Raw genomic sequence first — 16,953 nt, 5'->3', positions numbered from 1 at the left:
GATTTGATTTGTGTGAAAAGTGTTTTGTAATTCTGTTCATAGAGTGCCCAAGTTTTTTATTGTCTATAGTTACTTTAAATGGAATTTCTCTTTCTATCTCTTGCTGCTGAGCTTTGTTAGTCATGTATAAAATGCTGATGATTTTTGTGTGGGGGTTTATTTTATAGAAATGGAAAGTTTCAAAGAAAACTGAAAAGACTTGTATGAATTGATGCAGAGTGAAAAGAGTAGAACCTAGAGAAAATTTTATTTTAAAAAACAGTATAAAGAAGAACAATTTTGAGAGACTTTACAACTCATCAATAAATTGATAAATCTTGATTTTAGAATATTAATGATAAACTACCCTGTCTACCTCCTAATAGAATTAAGTCAACACGTATTTATCAAGCATTTACTATGTGCCAGGCCCTGTGTTAACTGTTAAAGATACAAAGAAAGGTTGAAAAAAAACCCTGCCCTCAAGAAGTTCATAATCAGTATGGATGAAGGGAGAGAAACAAGATGCAAACAACTAACTACAGACAAGATGTGTTTGTGATAACTTCAAGGCAATCTCAGAGGGAAGGTACTAAATTAGTGGGGCGGGGGCCTCTTAAAGGAGGTGGGATTTCAGCTGGGAAAGCCAGGAGATGAATATAAGAAGGGAGAACATTCCAGACCTGGGGTAAGTCATAAAAAAAAATTGAGCCTGGCTAGAGATGAAATGCCATGTGCAAGGAACAGCCAGAAGGTCTGTGTCACTGGATTAGCTGAGAACATAAAGGGGTCCAAAGTATTAGACTGGAAAGAGAGGAAGGGGCCAGGACTTTATATTTGCTCTTAATGGGAATAGGGAGTCATTGGGCTTTGTTGGATTGGGATCAGGAAGTGTGTGAAAAAGCTCAGACCAGGGCCTTAGGAAGAAAAAGCTGACAGTGGAGTGGAGGATGGACCAGAGCGGAGAGAAATGTAAAGCAGGGAGACAAATTCACAGCTATTTCAATAGTCCAGGCATAAGGTGGTGAGGTGATAAGGGCCTGTACCAGCATGGTGACAATTCCAAAGAAGAGAAGGAGGTCTACATGAAAGATATGGTAAAGGTAGAATTGAAAGGCCTTGGCAAAAGATTGCATGTGGGAGTGTGTGAGAGAGAGAGTAGGGAGCCAAAGATGACACAGGTTGTGAATCTGAGAATTGGGAGCATGGTGGTACCCTGGACAATAGCAAGTAAGTTACGAAGCGGGGAGGAGGGGTATTTGGAGGGTAATGGGCTCAAAATGCAGAATGACACATACATTTGTAGATATGGTCCTTGAAGGAATTAACTTGTCTTGGGTATGCATATTTGTAACTAAGGTTTTCTTTTTCTTATTTTTTCTTTCTTTTGTTTTTTGCCCCTTTTTCCCAGTTAAATTAAGGAGTGAGGGATAGGACTGAGAGAACATAAGGAATTATTAATTGGAAAAATAAAAATTCCATTTAAAAAGATGAATAGAAGCTCTTAGGACATTTTGTAAATTATGTTTAGATGTTGTGGAGTATAATTGCAAGTAATGCAATAAATAAAACTAGTTTTAAAATGACAGTTCTACAGAGTTGTGTGGATTAGTGCTATCTCTTGGTGATTATAGACAGCAGCATTTCTCTGTTGGTGTTCTGGTTTCAGTATAGTTTATTTGTTGAATCCTTGAGGATATTTTGGGGTTTGCATTTGTAGTAGGAAGATTTATCATGTGCTAACCCATAAAGGATAGCAAGTTTCTGGTGTAGAATTCTGGCTACCAGATCAGGTCTCTCTAGATAAAAAAAAAAAAAATTGCAACCTGCAGAGAGATGTGACATGGTTTCTACAGTTTCCTTACATGATCTGCATCAGTTAATACATCTGGCTGGGAGAAGTGAGTTTAACCCTTCTGTTACTTTGAATGGCAGTATCATTATTATAAACCCATCAGTTTCTATGAATAAATTAGCATGACTCAGCAATTTGTTTAATGCTTCTTGTTTAACATACTGTTGATTGAGTTGATGTGTTGCCCTTAGGGGCCTTTTGGTCCTTAGCTGTTTCAAAGACTACTCAAAAGTAAATTATATAGGTTACATCTAATAAACCCAGTGACATATGCTTATTTCTAATGTTTACTATTGTTTTATAATGGACTGTTATTCTGGAAGAATTTCTGTAATTTTTTTAACCTGTGCATCATGTTATCTGAAAATATCTATGTCTTCTTCCTCCTTTTTTGATGACTAAGTGGTAATCTTCCTATAGCTGCCTTGTAGTGGTAATGGGCCTTATGTTTGATTACTATTATTATTATTTTCATTGGAGTGATGGGTCTTATGTTTTATTATTACTACTACTACCACTGCCACAATCATCCTCAATAATAGGGGTTGCTAGGTGGCCCAGTGGATTGAGCACCTGAGCTGGAGTCAGGAAGCCCTGAGTTAAAATCCAGCCTCAGAAACTTGCTAGCTGTGTGACCCTGAGCAAATAACTTAGCCCTGTTTGCCTCAGTTTCCTCATCTGGAAAAGGAAATGGCAAACTACTCCATTATCTTTGCCAAGAAAATCCCGCGTGGGGTCATGAAGAGTCAGAAATGACTGAAGCAACTGAATAACAGTGACAACATCAATTATAGCTCATTTATATAAAGCCTTAAGGTTGGCAAAGCACTTTATAAATATTACCTCGCTTGTTCCTCATGATAACCTTGGGAGGTGGTGCTATTATTATCCCCATTTTACAGATAAGGAAACTGAGGCAAACAGAGGTTAAGGGATTTGCCCAGAGTCACTCAACTAGTAAACATCTGAGGTCAGATTTGAACTCAGTTCTTCCTGGCTCCAATTCTAGCACTCTATGCACTAAGCCATCTAACTGCTTTTATTAACAATTTACAGGATTTTTGTTGGGCTATTTTGTAAATCCTTGGTCATCCATTTCAGTGTTTTAATAGTGCACATTGTGAGTGGTGTTGTGGACGCTTTCACTGCTTTAAATATGTCCTTCCCATTGAGTATTGGCTCCAGGATGTCAGGTCTCTGCTCATCTGCAGCCTCAGCTTTCTTCAGGATGTCTTTGTGATTGATGTGTCTTCCCTAGAGAAGACCAAGGTATTTGTGTCACCTTCATAAAATGGTTCAAACTCAAAGCCATCAGTCTCTATTTTTCCCTCAGCGTACATTCGGCATCTTATTCACACGGAGTCCAAACAACATAATTGGAGAGTTTTCCTGAGATGAAGATGCTATTTTTCTTATGTGCAGGTAGGTGGCTTGATGGATAGAGTGCTGAGCCTGGAGTTCAGTAGATCTGAGTTCAAATCTTATCTCATACACTTATTAGCTGCCTAACCCTGGGCAAGTCACTGAACCACTGTCTGCTTCAATTTCCTCAACTGTAAGAAAATGATAATAACATCACCTCCATCCCAGGGTTGTTGTGAGGATCAAACGAGATAATATTTGTAAAGCACTTGGCATAGCGAGTGCTTGGCACATAGCAAGTATGATATAAATGTTAGTTGTCATTATGATTGCTAAAGTTCTTAGCACAGTGTCCAGCACATAGTTGGCAGTAAATAAAAGTTTGTTCCCTTCTGTAGTGAGGCATTGTGGGAGCTGCCCTCTGTATTATAAAAAAGAGCACCCATATTGAGGAAAGAACAGATCTGTGAAGTACAGGAGAAAGCAGATGTTTAATACAACTTATAGGCATCAGTGTATATGTCTAATATGTAAGCCCCTCCAGGGCAGGGTTAGCTTCTTTTGTCCTTTGTACTACAAATGTTGTTCTTTGTTCTATGTTATGTTGTCCCCCAAAACAACTTGGTACACTGGAAGCTCTGTCTACACTAAGAGAAGCATGGTCTCACACACACACATACACACCGAGCTAGGCTGACCTTGTTCTGTGCAGCTAGAGTTGGTCATTTTACCAGTCACCATCCCTGAATTGTGTCCTCTGCCTCCTGTTATTACAGGCTTAGGGTCCAAGGAGAACAGCCGGGATTCCTGAATGATTACCATCGATAGATCCCCCTGTACATTACAGCAACAGGTGTTAAATTGGAGTGTGTCTCTGGTAAAAGGGAAAGTGTGTTCATGTATGTGTGTATATGTGCTGTGTGTGTGTGCGTGTGTGTGTGTGTCCCCAAGGAATAAACCCCATGAACCTTGACCATATTGCAACTACAAACCATTTTTAGTGCCTGTTAATCCCAAAGGTTATTGAATTACCTTGTGAAATTCTCCCCATGGATCACCATCTGGCTGTCTGCTCCAGGATTGTACAAATTAGGTAAGGCTTTGGGGCACTTCTCAATTTACAGCAGCCTGGCTGTCCAATTCAATGTGATGGTCACTGAGAGAGACTCACTTCAGCCTCCTGGCTATGCTCATTCAGTACTGGCCAATGCATTAAAATATGAAGCCCACATGGCCCAACATGGGTTCCCGTATTCTCCCCTATCTCTTGTGATTGCCTTTGGAACTTTAGAATGGATTCTACCAGCCCTTTGTTCTCAGATATTTGTCATGACTCATCTGAACATAGGACTTAGGATCCTTAGCAATTCAATTCTCTTATTTTACTTATCTGAAAACAGAGGCTCAGAAAGATTGTGACTTGCCAAAGATTATATGGTTGGCAAGTAACAGAACTATGATTTGAACCCAGGCCCCCTGACTCTTGAAGCTTTGTTTTGGTTTTTTAGTTGTTGTTGTTGTTTTTTGCTCTAGTACCAGTCCCAAAAGTTCATATCCTCATGGGCAGCTGGAATATCTGTACACAAACAGGTTGGTCCTCAGGTTGAAATCTGAGGAAAGCATAACCGAGTGTAATGAGGATTTCTTATCTAGAGTTGTTTCTGGAATTTTAATGAGTGTGGGTGGCATAGAAACTCCTGGAAGTGGGAGACAGAAACGTTGGAACATCATGAGGTAGATGCTCAGGAAGTTGCCTCCCCCTCACCCCCATCCCCATTTGGTGACCTTCTATTTTATTTTATTTTACTTTATTTTATTTTATTTTATTTTATTTATTTTTGCAGGGCAATGGGTGTTAAGTGACTTGCCCAGGGTCATACAGCTAGTAAATGTCAAGTGTCTGATGCCAGATTTGAACTCAGGTCCTCCTGAATCCAGGGCTGGTGCTTTATCCACTGAGCCACCTGGCTGCCCTCATTTGGTGACCTTCTATTTTAAGTAATTATTCTTGATAATTAGGTGCTAAGGTCAATTGTTGCTTCAGTAAACTCTGGTGCCTTCCTATCACCTCTAGGAACAAATACGAAATTCACTTTTTGCCTTTTTTAACCTGGCCCCTTTCTACTTTTCCATTCTCCTTACACCTTATTACCGTCCTCGGTTTCTGTGATCCAGGGACATGGGCTTCCTTGCTATTTCTCAGACATGCCACTCCATCTCCCAGCTCAGGGAATTTTCACTGGCTGTCCCCCATTCCTGGCACACTCTCTCCCTTCATCTCTGTCTTCTGGCTTCAGCTAAAGTGCCACCTTCTATAAGAAGCCTTTGCCAGGCTTCTCTAATCTTACTGCCTTCCCTCTGGGCATTCTCTCCAATTTATCCTGTATATATTTGGTTTGTACATAGTTGTATGTTTTCTCCCCCATCAGCTCCTGGAGAAGAGAGACTGGTTTTTGCCTACCTTTATATCTCTAGCACATAACAGAGTACCTGGCACATAGTTCGTCCTTAATAAATGCTTATTGATTTAACTTGACTTCACACTTGGCATCTAAGATGCCTGATTACTTGCCAATGTTAGGTTGCATTCTTTGGGGAACAGGGCAGATAGAAAGCCTGAATACAATTTCCCCCAAATGCTTCAATTATCATTTCAGAACTCATCTGACCCTAGGAATTTTAAAAAAATGTTCAATTAATAAACATTTCTTTTTTCTTCTTCCCACCCTACTCATTAAAACAAAACAAAACTCTTGTGACAAATATGCAAGGTAAGGCAAAATAAATTTCCGCATCATTGCATCTTAAAGTATATATCTCTTCCTGAGTCCATCACCTCTCTGTCAAGTGGGTAACATGCTTCATCATCATTCCTCTGGAATTATGGCTGGTTCTTGTATTGGTCAGAGTTTTTAACTATGTATCAGAGTTGTTTATCTTTACAATGGTATTGTTATGGCTCAAATTGTAATTGTGGTTCTGTTTACTTCATTCTGCATCAGTTTATACAAGTTTTCCCAGATTTCTCTAAACCCATTCCTGCCACTAATTACAGTATATTCAGATATTCATTTGTTTAAACATTTCCCAATTGATGTGATCAAAGGATTTAGAACCAGTTGAGACTTTAAAGACTATTTAGTCTAATCCCTTAATTTTACAGATGAGGTGATTTGTCCAAAGGACACATGGATAGTGAGTATCAGAAGTGAGATTTGAATCCAGGTGCTCTGACTCCAGAGATTTTTTTTTTCTGCTGTGCTGCTCAATATTCCCAAGGCTAGCAAGAAGGAGGGGACCTCAGAAATAATTTTGTCCATTCTTTGACTTCACAGAGAATCAACTGAGGTCCCAAATACAGGAAGAGATTTTCCTGAGATCAAGAGCTAGATTGAAGTGGAGCCAAATGGATTCTAAATCTGTCATAGATGTTAGGACAAGAAGGCAACCCAAAGATCATCTTGTATAACACCCTCATTTTGGGGTGGTGGGGCAATGGGGGTTAAGTGACTTGCCCAGGGTCACATAGCTAAGTAAGTGTCAAATGTCTGAGGCCGGATTTGAACTCAGGTACTCCTGAATCCAGGGCCGGTGCTTGATCTACTGCACCACCTAGCTGCCCCTTAACACCCTCATTTTTTTTTAGAAGAAAAAGATCCCCAGAGTTAGGAATAGACGGGACACTTCACAGGTCCAGGACTTTTTTTTCAATGCATCTTCTCCTTCCACCCTTGTAGAATGTAACCCCTCCATGACTTACTACATAGCATCATAACTTGCTATAGCTAACAGCCGATTCATTGACGACTGGGGATGGGCTACTCCTGAGTTTGTAGAACTTAGCTATACTGGTCTTTTCTTTTCTTTTCTTTTTTTTTATGGGGCTATGGGGGTTAAGTGACTTGCCCAGGGTCACACAGCTAATAAGTGTCAAGTGTTTGAAGCCAGATTTGAACTCAGGTACTCCTGAATCCAGGGCTGGTGCTTTATCCACTGTGCCACCTAGCCGCCCCACTGGTCTTTACTTTTCAATGCTGATCCTCAGGTGATAGTCACACCCGATCCACCACAAGGCTTATATTCAAGTCTTTTCCAGTTTGCTAGGGCTTCCCAAAGCACACACTCTATAGGCATGGTCTATAAGAACCTGAATTGTGATGAGGCATCAGAGGAAGGCTTTGGCCCTGGATTCAGGAGGACCTGAGTTCAAATCTGGCCTCAGACACTTGACACTTACTAGCTTTGTGACCCTGGGCAAGTCAATTAACCCCAATTGCCTCACCAAAAAAAAATATATATATATATTCTTCTCCATGTACTCTGCCATCCAGTGATGCTGGCCTCCTTGCTGCTCCTCAGGTATGAAATTCCATCTCCTTAGTCTCAATCTTTGCACTGGCTGTCTCCATGCCTGGAATAGTCTCCTTCCTTCCTTTCACCTTCTGACTTCCCAGATTTCTCTCAAGACTCAGCTCTAATCTCACCAACTACAAGAGGCTTTCCCCCCTTTCCCTTCACTGCCATTGCCTTCCCTCTGAGATTCCCTACCAGCTAGCCTGTGTGTATCTTATATGTACAATATGTGCATTTACATAGTACCTACTATGTGCCAACTACTGTGCTAAGAGTATTACAATCTTATCTCATTTGACCCTCATTTGACAACCACCCTGGTAGGCAGGTGCTATTACGATCTCCAGTTTACAGATGAGGAAACCAAGTCAAACAGAGGGTTAAGTGACTTACTCAGCGCCACATGGCTAGTAAGTGTCTAAGGCTGGATTTAAAAAAAAAAATTTTCAGGGCAATGGGGGTTAAGTGACTTGCCCAAGGTCACATAGCTAGTGTCAAGTGTCTGAGGCTGGATTTGAACTCAGGTACTCCTGAATCCAGGCCAGTGCTTTATCCACTGTGCCACCTAGCTGTCCCCCTGAGGCTGGATTTGAACTGAGATCTTCCTATCTCCAGGCCCAATGCTCCATCCATAACACCACATCGGAGGCATTTGTATGTCATGTGAGCCGCTGGAGGGTAGGAACTGTATGTTTGTATGTTAGATACCAGAGTATCTAACATGCCATAGGAACTTAATAAATGCTTGTTGATCACTTGGAAGGTGTGTGAAAGAAGCAAAATAGAGGGGCATGAGAGTTTCAAGGAGACAGGCATCATTTCCAACTGAGTCGAGGTGGGGTAATCAGGTAAGGCTTCACGGAGGACATGACTTCTGAGCTGATCCTTGAAGGAGGAAAACAATTTTAATATGTGGCCATGGGGAAGGGGACAGGATTTATCAGCATGTGTAAACGCACGCGGTGTCAGAGAAGAGGAAGATGAGATTAGGGAACAATAATCAGTCTGGTTTCATTGAAGCATAAGGTGAGCAGAGGAAGTAGAACAAGGAGAGAGGAGGTACCATGGGATCACAGAAGGGACCTTAGAGCAGATCTCATTCCACCCACTCCCAAATTAAGATCCCTTCTTCAACACTCAACCTAGACTTTAAAACCAAGCCTTCCCTATTGCTGACTCACCCTGAAATTTCCCTCAGCACCTGGATCCTCGTTGCCCTTGGAAGTGTCTACTATGCCTGGAGCACACTCACCTGAGAATACTCCTTGATGAGACCTCTCCCATTGGTGAAGCTTCCATATCATGGAAGGGCCTCTGCTGGCCTGTCTTCACTCTCCTTCCAGCCCAGTTCCAGACTTTTAGACTTCAACACCATGGTGCTGAGTATCTTTCCATCCTCTATACTCCCTGTTTTTAAGTCCCTTTTCTGTGATAACTTAGTCCTATTAAAATGTAAACTCCTTGAGGGCAGAGATTATCTTCTTTTTTGCTCATGTTTGTATCCTTGGTGTTTAACACAGTGCCTGACATGTAGGAAGCACTTAATACATGCTTGTTTCCTTCTTTCCTCTCTCCTAAGGAGGCCCTTTCCACTTTGTGACAATTTTAATGGTCAATAACAATAACAATAAAACACAAAATAATAAGAATAATAGGAAGAAGAAGAAGCATTTAAAGTTTGCAAAGCACTTTACAAGTAATAATAAAGCTGATAATAATTAGCATCTATATAGCACTTTAAAGTTTACAAAGTACTTTACACATAATAATAATAGTAATAATAATAGCTATAATTTATATATCACTCACAGGCACTATGTTAAGTGCTTTTTACTCATTTGATCTTCGGAAGTAGGTGATATTATTATCTCTGTTTTTACAGAAGAGGAAATTGAGGCAGGTAGAGATTAAGTCACAGAGTCACACAGCTAGTAAGTGTCTTCTGAGGTCAAATTTAAATTCAGATCTTCTTGACTTCAAATACAGTAGTTTATCTACCTTAGCTGCCTTGAGGTTAGGAATATTTTCCTTAACATTTTTTTAAAAAGTGGGTTAATGTTGGGTTGTGAAAGGCCCTAAATGCAAGGCTAAGGAGTTTATATTCTATCTTATTGGCTATAGGGATCTACTATAGGTTTCTGAATATGAGAATCAGGACAGTTATTCTAGCCATTCTAGATTAGGTTAGAAGTGCAAACTTAAGGACAAAGAAGACCAATTTAAAAGGTCTGAACCTTTGAAGTCTTCCCCATCCTTGCTAAGTTCTATCAATTCTATCTCCAGTGGTCTGCTATTTCCCACATTTCGATATTTTGCCATTTCTATGCATTTCTGCAGTTCATTCCACATATCTGAAATACACTTTCACTTTAACGCCACCAAAGACCAGATCAGGGGCCACTTCCTCCATTAAGCTTTCCCTTTTTCCCTTTCTCACTCTAACCCATCAGCTAGAAACATCTCCCCTCTCAAACTCCTTGTGTCACCCTAAACTTCTCTTGCGACTTATCATAGAACTTGTATTATTAGAGTTAAGTTCATGTTTTTTCTCTTTTCTCTATTAGAGGAGGAGAGGAAGTTTATATATTTTTTTTCACTTCTTTAAGATGAAATCTGTATTCTGTAAGCTCCAACCACAGAACCTTCCACATGGTAATCAGTGAATAAATGTTGATGGAACTGAGTCAGTAGAATATAAAAAAGGCAGTCAGAGAAGAGAATTTCAGGTTTCTGGCTTTTTGCCATTGAGCAATTTTATTTGGGGTGAGGTCTAAGGTTTAATCATTGAAGTGGGGGGGGCTGTTGTAGAAGAAGCAGAGTGAGAGTGAGGTAGCTGAGGAGTTAAAAAATTAGAAGTAACCATATGTCAGAAGAATGGTCATTGGTGAAATCATGTGATTTAGGGCTACACAGGGCCACAGTTCTATAACTGGAAGGGAGCGTTGAGATGCAGCTCATCCAACACCCTCCCTTTACAGCTATGGAAACTAAGACTCAGTTCACTCAAGGTTAGACAGATTGTAAGGAGTAGAGGCAGAATTCAACTCAGGTCCTCTGACTATAAATGAAGTGTGCTTTCCTACTATGTAATAGTGCATTTTGTTAATATTGAAGTAGACAAGGATGATGTTAGAGGATATAATAGATCAGAAGTTATAAATTTAATAGTGAGGTAATTGAGGAAGGTAGGAGGATGTTTTGCGGGTCAGAAGATGTTACTCATAAGGACTGGAGATGATTACTTGAACTTCTAGAGGGGGGGAGGGATCTATTTCTTATATATTTCTATTCCATACATATTTATTTTATCTTTACTTATATATGTAGGAAAGTGATCAATGATCTCATAATTGCAGGATCTAATAGCCTTTTCTTTTTAAATTAAATTTTATTTTCATTTAGTAAAAATTTGCCTTCTCTCACTCCCACTATATCAACCCCACTATTGAGAATAAAAGAAAAACAAATCCCCTGTTACAAATATGTATAGTCAAGCAAAACAAATTTCTGTATCGGCAATATAAAAAAAGAATATATGTATATGTATATACACATATATGTGTAAATATTTACATATACATATATATCTCATTTTTCACTCTGAGTCTTACACCTCTCTATCCTCAGGTGGTTATCATGTTTCATCATTAGTCCTCTGGAATTAGAGTTCCTAATTCTTTCAAAGTTATTTGTCTTTACTATATTGTCATTGTATAACTTGGTCTTCTGTTCTGCTTGCTTCATTCTACATTAGTCCATGGAAATCTTTCCATGTTTCTCTGAAACCATCTCCTCTATCAGCTACTCCCACCACCTTGTTTGTGTAGATACTTCTTTGTGTACCCTGATTGTGAGTGAGTGATAACCTTCCCTATCTTCCCTTTCCCTTCTCCTCCCCTTGCCCCTCTGTATTCTTTTCCCTGTCTCTTTTCATTCATTCTAAAGATTAAGACACAATAGAGCCACTCCCATGCCTTGTCTAATGATACCCACTCTATGACCCTCAGTGATGATAAGGTTCAGTGGGCACACATGAATTATCTCCCCCAGTATTAGAATATAAGCAGTTTATCCTTGTTTAGCCCCTTGTTTTTCCTTTCGGTCTACCTTTTTATGTTTCTCTTAAGTCTAGTACTTGTACTTCACAGTTTCTTCGCAGCTCTGGTCTTATAATCAGGAAAGCATTGAAGTATTCTTTAACTAAAAAACCGCTCCCTGCCCTTGTAGCATTATACTCAGTTTTTCTGGCTAAATTATTCTTGGATATAAGCCTGTAAGCTTTGCCTTCTGGAATATCATGTTCTAAGCTTTCCCCTCCTTTGCATGATGGCTGCCAAATCATGTGTGATTCTGCCTATAGCTCCTTGGTATTGAATTCTTTGTTCCTATATATTTAAAGGTTTTTTTTTTCACTTAGAAACTCTGGATTTTGGATTGATGTTCCTGAGAATTGTCATTTTGAGGTTTCAGTTAGTAACAGGTGATTCTTGCTGTATCCACTTTGCCCTCTAGTTCTAAGATATCTGGGCAATTTTCTTGAAATGGGAAGTCTAAGCTTTTTTATGAGATACCTTGCATTTTCTTCTAATTTTGAGTCTTTTGACTTTGCTTTAATATTTCTCCTTGGCTTCTATTTGGTACATTCTTATTTTCAGAGAGTTTATTGCTTGGATAAGTTTTTGTTTGTTTGTTTGTTTGTTTTACCTGATAAACCGTTAATTACTTTTCCATTTTTTTCTTCCATAGCCTTCATTTCCTTTTGCATTTTTTCCCCTCAAGCATTCTCATATCACTTATAAATCATCTTTTAACTCCTCCTCCATCTCCTCTAGGAAATCCCATTGAACTTGTGCCTATGTTTTTTTTTTTCCTCTGAGCCTTTGCTTGTAAATATTTTTGTCTCATTCTCTTCTTCTGCATCTTTTTCTTGAGCATCCTGGTTGACACAATAGCTTTTTATGGTAGGATTCTTTTCTTTTTTCATTTGTTTATTCTTCCAGAATGGCATTTATTTTGAAGTTGATGTTCAGTACCAGTTTTAATCACTTCTAGAGGGAAAAATTAGCCTATTAATGTTGCTACTTTCTTGGGTTGGGGGGGGGTGGTATTGAATATTTTGTTATTCAGAGATCTCAGGGACAGCCTAGGCTGAGGACCTACAAGTTTTCAGTGTTCTTAAAGTGGACTTAGGGTTCAAGGGATACACACACTCATATGTATACACATTCATATATGTGTGTTTAGGTATACACATATATTTGTATGTATAGGGAGATACACTTGAGGTAGGGAAACCAATTCATTATTGAAATCTTGAGTGGATACACACACATACACATTATACATATACATATATATATATATATATACACATATACATATGCATATGCATATATACATATACACACATATAAAGGCCTGGGTGGAATACACACAGACACATCCACTCAAGACTTTAATAATGAATTGGTTTCCCTACCTCAAGTCTCTATCCACTCCAATCCACATTCCACATATTCCAAATGCCATATTTGCGCCAACATGATTTTCCAAAACTCCCCAAAGTTTCTAAGTTACTCAAACTTAGAATGAACTAAGACTTTTGGAACACTTATCATAGTTTGAATATGCTTACCTCTGTGCATGTCGTCTCTTGATTGAATGAAAGCTACATAAGGACACTTTTATCTTTCTATCCTCAGTGCCAAGCATGTTGCCTGGCATGCAATATGCATTTAATAAATGTTTTTGATTGATTTATTGGTTGATATTGTTTCTTTAAAAAGGCTGGTTATTTCTAAGTTTGAATTCTGGTTCTCCCCCCTTCTCTGCCGTCCCCAGCCATGAAAGAGTTAGACAGAAGTTACAGGAACTCACAAGGTTCTCAGAATCCTAGAAGGGGGATATCCTATCTTCAGAGTGACAAAGACTGTTTCAAGATAGGGAGGAAGTAAGGGTTAGGCCAGCCAGGTACTAGTTAGCACCACAGTCATATAGAAACTTTGAAAAAAGACTTCAATTATGAGGAGACTCCGTGTTTAAAGATGACTGAGGAGATGTCTTAATCAATCGATGAGCATTATTTATTGAACACCTGCAATGGCTAGGAACTGGGTATGCAAAGATGAAAGCAGAACAATCTCTGGGAAACGTACATAATATACAGACAAGGAAAATAAAGGTGAGAAGTAATACTGGGGGGAACTAGGAAATTTCTCTTATAGAAAATGATCCTTGATCAACTGTGGATAGACTTAGCTCTTCTCAGCAGTCCAATGATCCAAGACAATTCCAAAGAACTCATGATGGAAAATGTTCTCCACATCCAGAAAAAAAGAACTGTGGATTCTGAATGCAGATTGAACCATACTGTTTCTACTTTTGTTTCTTCTGTTTTGAGGCTTTCCCCTTTTGTTCTGATTCTTCTTTCACAACATGACTAATGCAGAAATATGTTTAATGTGATTGTTCATATATAACCTATATCAGTTTGATTTCTGTCTTGGGGAGGGGGGAGGGAAGGGAGGGAGGAAGAAAAATGTGCAACTAAAAATCTTATGAAAACAAATGTTGAAAACTATATTTACATGTAACTAGAAAATAATTAAATACTTTTATGATTTAAAAAAAGAAAAGAAAATGATCCTTGAGGTGCCTCTTGAAGTAAATGAGGGATTCTAAGAGGCAGGAGTGAGGAGAAAGTGAATTCTAGAGGAGGGACAGACAGTGCAAAGGTACAGAGATTTGACATAGGGTATGTATGAGCAAGGCTAGTTTGGCTGAAGTGAATGGTGAGTGGAAGAGAGTAACATGTACTAAGGCTGGGGCCAAGGTGTAAAGAGCCTAAATTCCCAAAGAGAAGTTTTTTCTCTTTGATCCTGTAGGTACTAGGGAGCTACTGGAGTTTTTGGAGCAGCAGACTGACACGATCAGACCTACATGCTTTGGCTTGCTGTGGAGGATATATATCAGAGTAGGCGAGAGACCCGAGGCAGGGCAACCATTGCAGCACTCAGGGATAAAGACTTGAATTAGGGTCATGGATGTTAACAAAAAGAAATATATTTAAGAGATGCATTATAGGGGAAAACAGTAAGATTTAGCCATTGATTGGGTATCTGGGGTAAGTGAGTGTGAGGAGTTGAGGATGATACTGAGGTTGTGAACCTGGGTAACTGGAAGAATGATGGCATCCTTGACATAAATAGGGGAGTAGAGAGGAGTGGGATGGAGGGGGGAAGCAAAAAAAATCAGTTTTGAACATGTTGAGCTTCACATAGCTAAGGAACATCCAAAAGGCAGTCGGTGATGTGTGACTAGATCTCATTAGAAAGCTCGGGGCTGGGCTGGATTTGTAGAAACATGAGTCATCTGCATATAGATGATAACTAAACCCAAGAAAGCTGCTGAAGTCACCAAGCCAGAAGAGAGAAAAAGAGGGTAGGGCCTAGGATAGAGCCACCGGGTACACCCATAGCAAAGCAAACTGAATTGTCATCAGACAGGTAGGAAGAGAACCAAGAACCAAGAACCAAGAACCAAGCAGCAGCATGAAAATTCATTGACAACAACATTGTCAAATGCTGTGTAGAGGTCAAGAAGTATGAGGATTAAGAAAAGGCCATTGAGTTTATCCATCAAGGAATGCCTGGCAACTTTGGAAAGAGCAATTTCAGGGAGGAATCTGGAAATCAGATTACAGAGGATTTAGGGTTAGAAGAGAGAGAAAGTGGAGGCAATGAATAGAGACTGATTTTTCCAGTGTTGGAGAGAAAGGAAAGAGGGATATAGGATGATAGCTTGGGAAGATAGAAGACACCAAATGGAAGACAGCTGGGTGTGTTTGTAGGCCAAAGGGGAGGAATCAGTGGATAGGGACAACAGGGAAAGGTGTTGGAGAAAATGGGAGGTGATGGGATCAAGGTACATGGAAAAGGGTTGGCCTTGACAAAGAGAAAGGCCACTTCATTAGAAAATGGAATAAAGGAGCTACATGGAAGGAGACCAGTATTTATTAAATGCCTATTATGTGCTAAGCATTGTGCTAAACCCTTTACAAATTCTCTCTCTCTCTCTCTCTCTCTCTCTCTCTCTCTCTCTCTCTCTCTCTCTTTTGCTGGGCAATGAGGGTTAAGTGACTTGCCCAGAGTCACACAGCTAGTAAGTGTCAAATGTCTGAGGCTGGCTTTGAACTCAGGTCCTCCTAAATCCAGGGTTGGTGCTTTATCCACTTTGCCACCTAGCTGCCCCATAAATATCTCTTTTGATCCACACAACAACCTTGGGAAGGAGGTGTTACTATGATTTCTATTTTACAGTTGATCAAACTGGGGCAGAGAGAGGTTGAGTGGCTTGCCCTGGGTCATACAGCTAATAAGTGTTTAAGGCCAGATTTGATATCAGTTCTTCCTGACTCCAGGTCCAGTGCTCTGACCACTGTGGCTCCTAGATGCCTGCTGGAAGAGGATGGTGTTGAGGGGAGAAGAGGGAGCTCACAGCTGAATGGACTTTGTGTGGCAAAACCCCCAGGTGAGAAGGGGAGAGGAGGGAGTAAGATAGGGCACTTTGGGAGAGAAACAAAGACTCGTGTAAAGCTTTGTGGTGAAAGGGATGATCAGTTAGAGAGGAATATAAGGATTATAACAAGGGCCCAGTTGAGAATAGGTAACCAGTTTGTCATAGATGCACTTAACACTTGTGTTGACTTATTCCAGCTCTGTTCATCAGAATGTGAGGAAAGGAAGAGGTGGGTGAGGATGATGATGTAGAGTTGGGTTTTGGCAAGGCAACACGTAGTGATAAGACAAGAGATCAAGTGATTCTTTTGTAGAGAAAAATTGAGTGGAATTGGTTAACTAGAAAATCAAGTTGAGGAAGAAAGGAGAGTTTCAGCAGAGCAGGTGAGATAGCCTTAGGAGGTACTGAAGGTGGAGGGACCAGAGGTCATGGGGAAGATGAAGACTAGGCTTAGGAGATATAAGGCATGGGAAGAGAGAAGATGATGAGATCATGATCATGCCAAGGAATTTCACAGCTCTTGATCTTGGAAGCGGAATGGGTAGTTGATACCGAAATCAAGAGTGTGACCATCCCTTCACAGAGCTGAGGTGGAGAGGAAGGATAGGTATAGAGTGTAGAGCCAGAAAGAACCTCTGAATAGATTTCTAGGCTCTTTGTATTGCTGAAGAGGAAAATTATACCTGTTGGGAGCAAGTGACCTGTCCAAGGTCACAGGGCTAGCAGAGAGCAGAAGTGAGATTTTAAAACAAACCCAGGACCCTCCCTCCTACAATATGCTATTTGAACAACTTGATTTGATAGAATGAGCATTTCTTGAAGGCAAAGGATGATTTTTCATTTTTCCCTTCCATCCCCAGTACCTAGCATTGTGCCTTGCACACAAT

This window comes from Dromiciops gliroides, chromosome 2 (assembly GCF_019393635.1).
Source record: "Dromiciops gliroides isolate mDroGli1 chromosome 2, mDroGli1.pri, whole genome shotgun sequence".
Classification (NCBI taxonomy): domain Eukaryota; kingdom Metazoa; phylum Chordata; class Mammalia; order Microbiotheria; family Microbiotheriidae; genus Dromiciops; species Dromiciops gliroides.
The sequence above is the reverse complement of the archived record's forward strand: the minus strand, read 5'-3'. Positions refer to the sequence as shown.